This window comes from Psittacula echo (genome assembly GCF_963264785.1).
Source record: "Psittacula echo genome assembly, chromosome: Z".
Taxonomy (NCBI): Eukaryota; Metazoa; Chordata; class Aves; order Psittaciformes; family Psittacidae; genus Psittacula; species Psittacula echo.
The window spans coordinates 31,210,989-31,223,452 of record NC_137742.1 but is presented as its reverse complement, the minus strand read 5'-3'; the positions used below and the strand labels follow the sequence as shown (position 1 = coordinate 31,223,452).

The window sequence follows — 12,464 nt, the reverse complement described above, 5'->3', positions numbered from 1 at the left end:
TGCTGCCCATGCCTGTTCTTCCCTGCCCATGCCAAGGCAACATTTACTCAGCAGCATAAGATAAGGATGACTTTCAATTCAGTAAGGAACAGTGATAACTACCATTATCTGATTTCGAAGGCTGTGATGTCCTATTTGTGCTCACGCACACAAATTCAGTTTTAATTACTTCTGTTTAATGATTACATGAAAAAAAAAAAAAAAGTAGAAAAATGCAAAATTAAGTCCTTCCGGGAGTACAGTAGGATTTTTTGCCATGGCTGATAGGAGGGGCTCATAGCTGTCCGTGAAGTACAAATCTGGCACGGGGAGAAATTGTTTGACCTTATGCAGTGACCTTTAAGTATTGCTAGATGGTGCAAGCCAGGGCAGATCCCAAGCTGCTGTTGCATCTGAAGCTAAGCGATGCCTCAAGAAGCTGCTTCTGATTCTCTGATATCTACCTGATTTGCCATGTCAGCAAGGACATAGCAAGTCTGGTGCAGATTTGTCTCAGCTGAGTCCAGTGACTACAAATGCATATTTAAAGGTACAATACATAGGTATCAAAGTAGAGGTGATAACAGAGATTATTTTTTCTCTTCCACAATTAAAATCAACAGCAGCCCTGCTATTTAGAATCTGCTCTCCAGGTGAAACAGTAGAGGGTGTAAAAGCTGTTTTTCTGGTCTTATAGCAGCGCTGTAGGTCCAAATTGCTGCAACGTGACACTGGAAAAGCAGCTCCTGTCTAAATCCAGAGCAAGTGCTATAAAGAAGACCTCTATCTTGGGAGAAAACACAGCTGACCACAGACAGTGCTCTTTGAAAACAATAATACAAATCCTACCCAGTATCCTTGGCATGATGAATATCCGCAATGCAAGGTTGTTTCCTGTTTGGTGTTTTTTGAAATCTGGACTGTAGAAGCTATGCCCAGCACGCAGCATATCTGGAGTTGAATGAGCCATTTTAGGCATTCCAGTAACAGGAAGTAAACCAGATGAGTGCCTAGCATGGAAAAGACTCATCTTTTCCTCTGAAAAAAGTTACAAATACTGTTGAAAAATAAACAGTGGCTGAGCTTCATTTTCACTTTTGCTTCCAGATTCCTTCTGAGGAAAATTCTGTTGAGTAATCAGTTCAAATGTAGCATAGCATCATAGTTCATGGCTTTTTACCTGACTTACTTAATGGGGATTCACATAGACGGTGCATTAAAATGCTTTTCTGTGACATAATATTCAAGAATCACCTCCTCCAAGCTCAGGAGCAGTGGAACCCAACAAAGAGGAAGTCAGGCAGAAGCACCAAGAGGTCTATGTGGATGAAAGGAAGACTTGGAAACTACAAGCCAGTCAGTCTCGCCTCAGTGCCCAGCAGCATCATGGAGCAGATCCTCCTGGAAACTATGCTAAAGTACCTGGACAATAAGGAGGTGATTGATGACAGCCGACATGGCTTCACTAAGGAGAAACAGTGCCTGACATATTTGGTGGCCTTCTGCGAAGGGGCCATGGCACTGATGGATAAGGGAAGAACAACTGACACCTTCTACCTGAACTTGTGCAGAGCATTTGATACTGTCCCACACAACATCCTTGTCTTTTAAACTGGAGCGGTATAGATGTGATGCATGGACGTCTCGGTGGATGAGGAATTGGATGGATGGTTGCACTTAAGTGTGCACTTAAGAGTGAAAGTGGAGATGAGTGACAAATGGTGTCCCTCAGGGGTCAGTGTTGGGACCGGTGCTGTTCAACATCTTTGTTGATGGCATGGACAGTGGGACTGATGCACCCTCAGCAAGTCTGCGGATGACACCAAGCTGTGTGGTGTGGCCGACACACTGGAGGGAACGGATGTCATCCAGAGGGACCTGGACAGGCTGGAGAGGTGGGCCTGTGCAAACCTCATGAAGTTCAACAAGGCCAAGTGCAAGGTCCTGCACCAGGGTCAGGGCAATCCCAGGCACAGCTATAGGCTGGGCAGAGACTGGATTGAGAACAGCCCTGAGGAGAAGGCCTTGAGGGTGTTGGTTGATGAGAAGCTCAACATGACCCCTCGGTGTGTGCTTGAGCCCAGAAATCAACCATGTGCTGGGCTCCATCAAAAGGAGCGTGACCAGCAGGTCAAGGGAGGTGATCCTGCCCCTCTGCTCTGCTCTTGTGAGACCTCACCTGCAGTTTTGTGTCCCGCTCTGGGGCCCCCGAAACAAGAGGTACACAGACCTGCTCAAGCGAGTCTAGAGGAGGCCATGAAGACGACCGGACGGCTGTAGCACCTCTGCCATGGAGATAGGCTGAGAGAATTCAGCTTGTTCAGCCTGGAGAAGGCTTGGGGGAGACCTTGGAGCAGCATCCAGTGCCTAAAACAGACAATAATAATTCTGGAGAGGGACTTTTTACAAGCACATGCAGTGACAAGACAAAGAGGAACGGCTTTAAACTGAAAGAGGGGAGGTTTAGATTAGACATTAGGAAGAAATTCTTCACTGTGAACTGGCACAGGTTGCCCAGAGAAGTTGTGGCTGCTCCATCCCTGGCAGCGTTCAAGGGCAGGTTCAACGGGGCTTGAAGCAATCTGGTCTAGTGGAAGGTGTCCCTGCCCATGGCAGAAGGATTGGAACTAGATAATCTTTAAGGTCCCTTCCAACCTGACAGATTCTATCGTTCTTTGATTCTATAATGTTGATCTACTCTGTTGGTGTTGGGATTTTTTCTTTCCTTCCTTTCTTTTTTTTTTTTTTTTCAGTCAGTCCTTTGATTTAACTTCAGCTTCTAATTGCTTTTGTGATAGGAAATATCTTCCATATATTGCCATGCTGGTGGGTACTTGTGGTAATTTCAGTTTAATGTGTTGGAAAGTTTGGAAGTCAGATACAGACATGTAATGATGGCTCCACCTGAAAGATGACTGTTTAGACATAAGATAGCATATATAGCTTTTATTCAAATTCCCACAAGATGTTTGAATCCAAGCACCATTCCTGAGACTGGAACATTTAATAAAGACATTCTTAAACACAAATCCCTTGAGCAACAATAAGCCCAAAAGCAAAGTGTATCAGAGGCACTCAGATAACCTCTGCACAGTGGTAAACCACATTTCATGACAGCATAATTCTCAGTAACTTCAAGCTATGTAGAGGCATAGCTTTCCATTGCTGCAGTGGCAATAAATCCCCATGAGTTCACTGTTCATCTTAAGACTAAAATGCTGTAACTTTCCTTTGAAGTCCCCAAAAACTGATACAAAGTGCAAATTATGGTATATGAGATGAAGGATTTTCAAGGACTCACACTCCCACTGTCTCTTGAGGCTTTGACAGCTGGCAAGTATAAAGCCTCAGTCTGAGAGTTAAAATCATCTCCTTAAAGAAAAAGGATTGAGTAGTGTTATTTTAAAAATAAATTAAGCAAATAAATAGCCTGATTTTAATGACTGAGTTGTAAAGAATGAAAGCCCTGTTTTCATTTTATGCAAGCTTTTCTGGGCCATCCTGAAGTTACAATGGCTCCTTAACACTGCCAGTAATTACAGACATGGTACTGCAATCTTTTCAGAGGGAAGAATTCTTTCTGTCTAATCTGTGGTCTAAATTCTGAATTTTGTGTTACATCAAAGCTATCACTGACTATCAGCCATGTAGATGAGACAACAAAACTGAAATCTGGTTAGATAGCATCCATGGAAATGCTTGTCAGTAAAATCTGTGCATCTATATAAAAGTTTGGAGAAGTGGGACTTCAGTGATGAGGTCAAATGTCCTGCTTTTCCAGTGCTGATACATCTTGAGCTATAAATTAAAATGATAACATGACCAATCCTTGTTCCTGTAACCAGGATCATGTGGGTCATTTCCAAGGCTCTCTTGTAAAGTATCTGTGGCTTTTTATGTTCAACTGCCTACTCATCACGGAAAAAAGGTTCTTTCCAATGTTTCTTAAAAATATATGATGCTGAGAAATAGAAGTGTTTGTCATGTGACTTACTACAAGTTGCTTCTTTACACAACATAGAGAAGCAACATGCACTAAGTTCATTTTCGATCATTAAAATGAAGAAGTAAACCAAAACCACAAAAAGCAGTTGCCTCTCCTTTAATTTCTTAATTTCAGTAACTGCACAGAGGAGGCTAGGGCCTACAAAGTGAAAAAATTCTCCAACAGTAGTATAAGAAGCCATGGGAAGCTGCACTGAGCTCACACAAGTAGCACTGGAGTTATGTCCAGACATGCACCAGCGCTGTTGTCTGGCTTACGGTTGCTTTGGGCTTTTGTTCATTTGCACATGGCATTTTTCCACTGAGGTTTCATAACATCTTGTGAAAACAAGAAGGGAACTTTGATTGCAGCAAGGGCTGATTTCTGAAAGGTGAAAGTGTTTTTATGAAAGTGTGGTTTTGACTGTAACGTCTTCTGATGGCAGTGGATTGGACAGCTACAGGTAAGACAAAAAACACTACAATCTGAGCTGCTATTAGAATCAGTGAATACATGCACCCTCCATCCAATCCCTAGTTTTCATGTCACCCACAGAACTTTTGTTTTAAGCTGGCAACTTCCTGGTGTTTTTTTTTCAGCAGAGAGAAACACAGGTGGCTTCTCAAGTAAATCCTGTCCTTGGAAAAAGGCCAAAGCTGCCTATGTGTCCAGAAACTGCTGTGTGTTGTTTCTTTAGGCTGCTCAGTCAGCTGCATCACAGTTTTGCTCCAGTTTTTCTCCTTAGGGAAGAATGTTTCATATTGCTAGAGCACATGAGGCAGCCTCAGAGCTGGCCTCAATACACTGTGTAAGGGTCTGCCTGACAGCTGAACATAATACTAGTGTACCTAACACTGGCCCCAGCCTTTATTCTGACAATACATTAACCTATCAGACTTTTATTTATATGTAACAAAACTGATTTATATAATTAGGTGGTTTAGGACCTTTGTTATCATATTGCATTTTAGTTTTCCGCGGTGGTTTCTTTTTTTCAATTCAGTTTTAGAACAGGACAGTTGTATGTATCTGATGCTTTTCTAGGCATTACCTTATCTCTGCAATGTAAAAATTCCTGGATGTCTAGGAAAGTCACATACTCATGAGATGAGAAGTGCCCCAGTGGATGATGTAATATTCCAGACTAATGAGGTGACATTTTATTTGTTGTTAAAACCTGTGGCCTAAGCCAAAAGAAAAACAAACTATTGTCACAAAACCAACGGGCTTTCTGTGTGTATCCTATTCAGCTGAGGCTACTAGAACTGCAGTTAGTGTACAGGGGTGTATACCAAGCTATGTATGCAAACTATCTCTATCTCAGTGAAAGGAAACAAACATCTATAAATTTTTACATCACTTGTAAGAAAATCTTAACATTAGATACTGCATTTTCAGAAAAATGAAGAAAATTCTTATATAAATCCAAAACTAGCCTCTGTAGTGATGTAACGTTATTTAACTTGCCATCTACAGAGTTATAAATATTTTAGCTGTAAGAAAGAAAAAGCTGCAAGTATAAATATAGAAAACCCTATGACTTATTGTTCTTATCTTTCAGGTTAGTATTCAGTTTTCCTTTCACATCTGTTAAAAGTAAATATTTATAAATTTAGCTTAAACATTTCTAGATTTGAAAAACAGCTTAGATAAAAATGAGCTTTGAGCACATGTAAGTCTATTAGTAACTCACACCAACCTCTCTACTCTTCTTTTACAGACTTTGAATCAAATTCTGAAGTCATTAATAGTGAGACTTTCATTTCATTTCATGACAATAAATAAATTTGTCTGAGTTTATTGGAGCCTATTCATATGTAAGAAAAGACTATAATAATAGCCTGTTTCCTTTATTACTTTTCCACTAATGCGCTTTCAAACAAGGAAAGAAACACTCTTTGTAATAGCCCAGTGCAGCATACCATTTTAGTTATACAGCCTTAATGGAGATCAGAAATAAAAGTTCTCTGTCATATGCTATAGCTACAATGTCCTTGTAGCCATGAAGAAAACCACCGTTTGAACTGTGTTTTTTCAGCCCTCCTTACTCAAGCCGAAGCTTGTTTGTGTTCTTTACAGAATGGTAACTGGTCAGATAAAAAAAATGCATCTTCCCGTATAGCTTGTCTTACATAAGTAGCAAGGTGAGGAAAATAAAACCCAACTCAAATGATCCAAGATGTCATTTTAGACAAAGCGCATTTAGAAATAGAGTATGACCCAAGTCACACAAGAATGCCTAAAGTTACTAAAATTTCCAAAAGGTTGTTCACAGGAAAAGCAAAGAATAAGTGAAAAGATCCACTATCTGAAATAAAATGTACCTTTGGGGAGTTGCCTATTCTTGAATGGTTTTCTCTTTTGAAATATTACTAGTGCAAAGGGAAAGACAGCTACCATCACACACATGGGGATGATAAATAAGATCAGGGACGTTTGTCTACTATATTGTGGATTTACTAAAGCTGTCTAAGGCATGACAAGAAAGTAAATTTATGACTTACAAAACAGGCATCATTTATGTTCTCATTCTCCAGAGTTTTGCTCTGAGTGAACGAAAGATTCTTAAAATTTATCAGCAGTGTTTTACACTCATTTTATGAATACTTTATTCTGCAATATTACTGTAAGAAACTTTTCAGAAAATAAGTCAAATGTCACATTCATATGGCATTTGAGTGAACACTACTGCAATTTATGTGTATCCCATTAGAAGAACAATTAACTAGGAGTCTAGGTAAGGGAAGACACCTGTGCAGATTGAAGCATTTCCTCTGTACTGGCAGCCAGATAATGGAGCTAAGATTAAAATATACAGAAAAATGATAGACTGGCTTGTTAAAGTGCAAGCTAGCTGAGGCTTCAAAGGTGTAAATAATAATGACTTGCTTCATTTGTTATACTGTAATGTATGACATTATGCATTATATTAAGCAAATGACTTTGCTTCATCAGTAATACGTTGTTTTCTAGAACTGATTTCCAGGGATGGGTCATAGGACTTGATATACATTCAAACACTCCCTGTGCTATACAAGTTCAAGAGGGTATGAACCTGAAGTGGAAACATGAGCTGAAGTTTCTCCATTCAGTTCTTTGTTCCAGAACACGCAACTGTAGTTCTCACTCCTATTCGGTGTGAATGTCAGGATGCTGGTGACATCATAGAGGCTGTTTGTGGTTGGCGTATAGGTGGTATTTTGCAGAAACACTGAGATTGAAGTTCTTCTCATTTTGCCAGAAAACACCTGCCAGAGGAAAGGCTTCTGATAAAAGCAAACTTGTCTTCATGTGTTTTTCTCGTTAAGTGAGTGTTCACTGTCTTGTAGGATGACTGCATATGGAGAAGTGACAGGATGATTGAGCTGGGCTTGTTCAGCTTGGAGAAGACCAGAGAGACCTTAGAGCAACTTCCAGTGCCTAAAGGGGACCTATAAAAAATCTGGAGAGGGACTTTTTACAAAGGCCCATAGTGACAGGACAAGGGGGATTGGTTTTAAACTGAAAGAGGGGAGGTTTAGATTAGATGTTAGGAAGAAATTCTTCACAACAAGGGTGGTGAGGCACTGGCACAGGTTGCCCAGAGAAGCTGTGGCTGCTCCATCCCTGGCAGTGTTCAAGGCCAGGCTGGATGGGCTTTGAGCAACCTGGTCTAGTGGAAGGTGTCCCTGCCCATGGCAGGGGATTGGAACTAATGATCTTTAACGTCCCTTCCAACATGAACCATTCTACGATGATTCTATGCAGTTGAGTGAAATTGCTTTATACAATGATACACTTTCCTACTTCACTTTCCCTCCTTCCCTTTAGTGCCATATATTGTCTATGACTATATCAGAGGTACACTTACTTGAAATGATGAAAGATGTTTTGCAGAACAATTTAGTATTCATTATTCAATCTTTCTCATGCCTACAGTGACAGAACTTGATAGTTTATACAAGGCAGCAGTTAACGCTGAATTTATTACTTATCGATACAGAGGAAACAAGTGAAGTCTTATGGACTCTATTTTCACTTTTTGAATATGTTACTTCATGATGGTTTTGATGCTTTTTTTATCATACCTTATAAACAAGTGTGACATTTTCATCATACTATAACAAAATAAACTTAGAATTTCTGTGAGGACAGTTCAGGGGAACCAGTGTGGGTCTTAAAAATGGCTGGATCCATTTTTGCATTTAACAGAGCTCATTATTTAAGTGCCTGGGTAGGAAATGAGTACTACTGTGTATCACATGGACATACTGCAGTTAATGGGAAACACCAGAGGCCTTTCAAATGACCGCTCTATCATGCTCTTCAGGAATGTAGGCCTGGATTAATAATATCCATTTTGTCTTGGTGAACACAGAAAATCACATGTCCTTGCTCTGGGAGTTGCAGTCACCTGGGGAATCCCCAAGGACTTGGGTAGTAGCAGCAGGACTCCTCAGTAAATTAAATCATCTCTGAGAAACCTTGGGAAGGGCCGGGATGGCCCAAGAGAGCAGGGGTTCTGATGAAAGACAGGGGTGGGGGCATGGGAGAAGAGGATGGGGGGAGAAGGGGCAGGGATGAAAGTCACTCTTGCTCTTTGACACAGGCTGCTCCTAGAGAGGCTAGGCTCGCTGTTGGGTGAAGACTAGCCCACATTAAGACAACTGCTTTCATTCACATGGAGGCTGAGCACAGGCTTTTGGTGAAAGACTTAGCAACAAATTCCTCCAAATTAATCAATTTCTAGAAGCTTGTAGGATTTTAGTAGAGATATCTCAATTAATTTATGTTTGCATTCAATTCAGCCACTAACCTTTTACTTTCAAAGTAACGTACTTGTACTCCACAACCTGGTAGTCGATGAGACAAAGGCGCAATCCTGCATCTGTGATCTTCACATTGGTGATATGCAGGATGGCTCATCCCAGTTTCAGTTCACAGTGCAGAAGTGCTGCTTTTGCTATGTAATCATGATGTTGGGATGGAAGGAATGCTTTCCCATTGCAGAGTGTGTACACCTCTTTTGATTTTAACTGGACCTGCCTTTTTTTGCTCCCAAAGGACAGTCAGAAGTCCTAAGTTTAATGAGCCATTCACAGCAAATCTGCATTCCATGGTCACATTGCTCCCATACTTTACAACGTATAGTTGTTAATGAACTTCAACTGTAAATAAAGCTACAGCAGGAAAAGAAAACTATTTCATTTTGTTGTGTTAAAATCTGGTTGTCTTTAAATTTGGGCAAAAAAAGGTGTCATGTAGCCAGGCGTATGATTCCTGGCTTAATTAAAAATTTTAAGCATCTTTGGTTCCTATTCACACTAACATGTTTACCACATCAGTAGTAATCATGTATTCTGTATTGATTACAGAGTCTGAAAGGCAAGGACAAAATGAACAAGAAGAGTCTTTTTCACATTTTAGAAATAACTTAAGGCTGAACCAGTGATTACACAGGGAGCAATTCTGTGAAACTATGTTTGTATCTTTTATATGTCTTGAAATTCTGGTAAAAACAACTGTTAATTGTGGGAATAGTAAACCTAATTTCTTACATTTTACAAAGAGAAAATCCAGTATAACTCCTGTGAAACAGAGCTGCACTGGATAAGCACGTGTAACTTGGAAGAATTGCTGTGTAGCAATTACAGTCTTCCTGAATCCTGGGATCATGTGAGTATCATTTGATCCCATGCATCTGTTCAGATACATCCAACAGTATTACAGAAAGTATATAAAAATAATCTTCTTAGCCATTCACCAAACCTGAAATTCATATTGTTATGAATAGTTTACCATTTTAGTGTACTTGATCAAGGAGAGTTAGCTATGATACATCATTCAGTATACCTTGTAACTACTTTCTATACTGGATATACCATATGTACGTAGATATAATTCAGAAACCCTTGGTAGTGTTCATAGTGACATTCAAAAGAGAAGTTCATACGACTGTTTATGCATTCCTTATATTTCATATGTTTGTGAAATACTTGCAGGGAAGACCTCGATTCTTTTTAGCAATGCTTGTTTATTCACTTCAATACAACCATAATGAAGGGGGAAATAATATGAAAAGTGCCAAGCCCATTTTATGGCCTTTAGCCAAAATCTAGGTTTGAGCCATGCTGCTCCTACTACAGGCATGCACAGGAGAATACACATGGGTTTACATTGCCTCACACTGTGGTTGTCCTTCTTTACAACTGGTTTAGGTTGCTTTTGTCATCCTCCCTCTCACAGTGATGGCTGCTGATGCTGGTCACCCCAGCTGTTCACACTATGCTTTGAAGAAGTGGATAGTGATGGACCTGTGATCAGTGAGTACACACTGCCTTCTGTAAGATGTTGCAGAGCAGAGGCTCCAGACATCACTGGCTGTTCAAGCAAGTGTCACTGGAGGTGCTGAAGCCAACGTACTGAGGGTGTAGTGGTATTTGCTGCACTGTTTCTGCTGGTGGAATTGAAAGGCAGTTTCTCTCTCGCCTGAAACCATGGGGAGTTGTGTTTTCAGGAGCATCACTGTGAGGATGTGGATCATTTTCTCAGGTGGATCTGAAACACAAGTAGGATTGCATCAGAACTTCCAACAACTGCCTTCTTCTGCTGAGGTGGATTAAAGCCATGCTAGCCTTCAAAATGCATCACAGCTGAAAACCAGCAAACAAAAAAACAAATGCTAGGCTACCACTAGAAAAATGCTGAATCTTGATTAAAACAACCCATGCACACACATGGAATATGAACAACCAGCCTCTGGCAAGGAAGGGAAATAAAACATTTCCAGAATTTCACCCATGAGGCTTTCAGGATCCATAGCTTGCAGGCAGTCTTAAATAGTCTGACAGGACAGAGCTTTTACAGCAACTTCACACTGAAACCATACCCATGAATAATAAAAATCAATTGCAGTTGGCTTCTCACATGCAAGAGAGCTTCATAAACACGCACAAGCAGACTTTTATAACTGCCTGCACTAACGCCTGATCTAGCTTGCAATATTGCTAACCTTGATTTTGTTTCGACTGTTTTGCATGCTGTTTTGAGGATACTTATTTCCTGAGTTCTTTAACCTCAAGATCAGCAGATACCTGGAACTCCATGTGAGGTACTGGAAATCTCAGGGTGGGTAAATCAAAGTTTGCTTCAGAATGGGTTAGATGTGAAGACTTTCTGATGCTAATTTTTTCACTTGGCCCATGACAGTGCCAGACGTGTACAGAGAACCTTGTATTACTGACAGTAATCCAAGAGCCCTGAAATTATGCAAAAGAAAGCCCAGTTTCAGAGTGAGTATCTTCCTGTTCCAGTAACTAGCAAACTGTTGTTTGGACTTTTGTATACAGATTGTAACAGTAAATAAAAACAAACAAACAAACAAACAAAAACAAAAACAAAACCACCAAAACCATAACACCACCACAAAAAATAATGACAAAAATATCCAATGAAATAACAGAAAAGAAGGAAGAATTACTTTGAAGAAAGCATGCTAACATATAGTATAATCTGAGAAATCAGCGAAGTAGATCCAGAAATAAGCATAAGGAAGTAAAGAAGAGAAGGAGCAATTTTAGACTTCCCCGGAGCTAGGCTTACTGGAGAGGGTTTTTAATTTTACTTCCTCATTGATTTGCGGCTCAGCTTGACACATCCTGGCTCTGATTTTCACAGGTGCTACATTTCTCTGACTTCTTCCACCTTTGAGCTCTCAGTACCTCAAAAAAATCAGGCACAAGCTTTAGCAAAGTTATCTGCCAAAATTGCAGGACTTTTCAGACACATTTAGACCTTACCTTTTTGATGTCACAGCTAAAGATGATCTTTATGACACCATAAAGATGGATATGCAAACTATAATAAGCAGACTTATTACATGTAAATGAAAGATAATTACTTTTACCAGAGAACTGAGTTTCCACTTCTTAATGGGTGACAAATTGCAATTACTTTAGCTGTATGAGAAAGGAGCTGATAAACAATATCAGCATCAGTATCTTCATTTCCTGGATGCAGAAACAAAGATCCAGCACTGCCCTAACAGCTGGGTTAAATTTCACTCATTTTGTAGCCACCACAGTGTTTCACAGTTAATGCTGTAAAGAAATTTACCATCCGCAATCTCGTGCTATGCTCACTTCTCCACATAGCCTACCTAGAAGCAGGTGGACATAGAGGAGAGAACTGAACAAAGAATGGAACAGTACCTCACATCAACGTTTAGACCCCTGGATCAGCCTCATGTGATCTACTCTCTTTTTATAGCTCAGAGTACTCCTCACATAATATAGGGAACAGGGCTTTTTAAAATATATCTATTACTCAAAGGAAAAGGATAGAGCAAAAAGAAGGGGAAACGTAATCAAAGCCCCAGCAGATAGCAATCATAATTATTAAATATCAAATGAGAGTAAATCTTTCCTGACCAAATGGTTCAGTGTGAGAAGAGCATTACACGCACCATAAATGCATAGAATAACCCAGAGAAACATTTTTGCTTGTGATGCTGAATGTAGAG

The 12,464-nt window shown here is 40.1% G+C and overlaps 1 pseudogene across 1 annotated transcript; it reads right to left on the bottom strand.

The window, feature by feature from the left end:
- Nucleotides 1-3,268: 3,268 nt before the first annotated feature.
- LOC308232218 (programmed cell death 1 ligand 2-like) lies at nucleotides 3,269-11,600 on the bottom strand (annotated as a pseudogene). The gene is made up of 6 exons: nucleotides 11,546-11,600; nucleotides 8,767-9,123; nucleotides 7,020-7,298; nucleotides 6,289-6,429; nucleotides 5,510-5,551; nucleotides 3,269-3,351 (listed from the first exon to the last, which is right to left on the bottom strand). The product of its transcript is annotated as a programmed cell death 1 ligand 2-like (transcript).
- Between the last annotated feature and the right edge of the window lie 864 nt (nucleotides 11,601-12,464).